We start from the raw sequence: 255 nt of genomic DNA, 5'->3' as shown, positions 1-255 counted from the left end.
CGTTCACAGTTTAGTTATACTACTCTGTGAATCCATTCGTCAAGGCGACGGACAACGCACATCCACAAAGTTTTATGACTGTGTCGAAGCGTCTGCGTGGTCACAGAGTTTAGATTCATGGAAGAGTATAACAGAGCTTTACTTTCGTGTCCCCTCACAAGCCACAATGCAGCCCTTCATCGGTGGTCTGCCGAGGCCCATTGGCTATCCCGCACCCAGGACAACTCCCCCCCCCCCCCCCCCCCCCCCCCTCCC

This window comes from Gadus morhua, chromosome 23 (genome assembly GCF_902167405.1).
Source record: "Gadus morhua chromosome 23, gadMor3.0, whole genome shotgun sequence".
Taxonomy (NCBI): Eukaryota; Metazoa; Chordata; class Actinopteri; order Gadiformes; family Gadidae; genus Gadus; species Gadus morhua.
The sequence above is the reverse complement of the archived record's forward strand: the minus strand, read 5'-3'. Positions refer to the sequence as shown.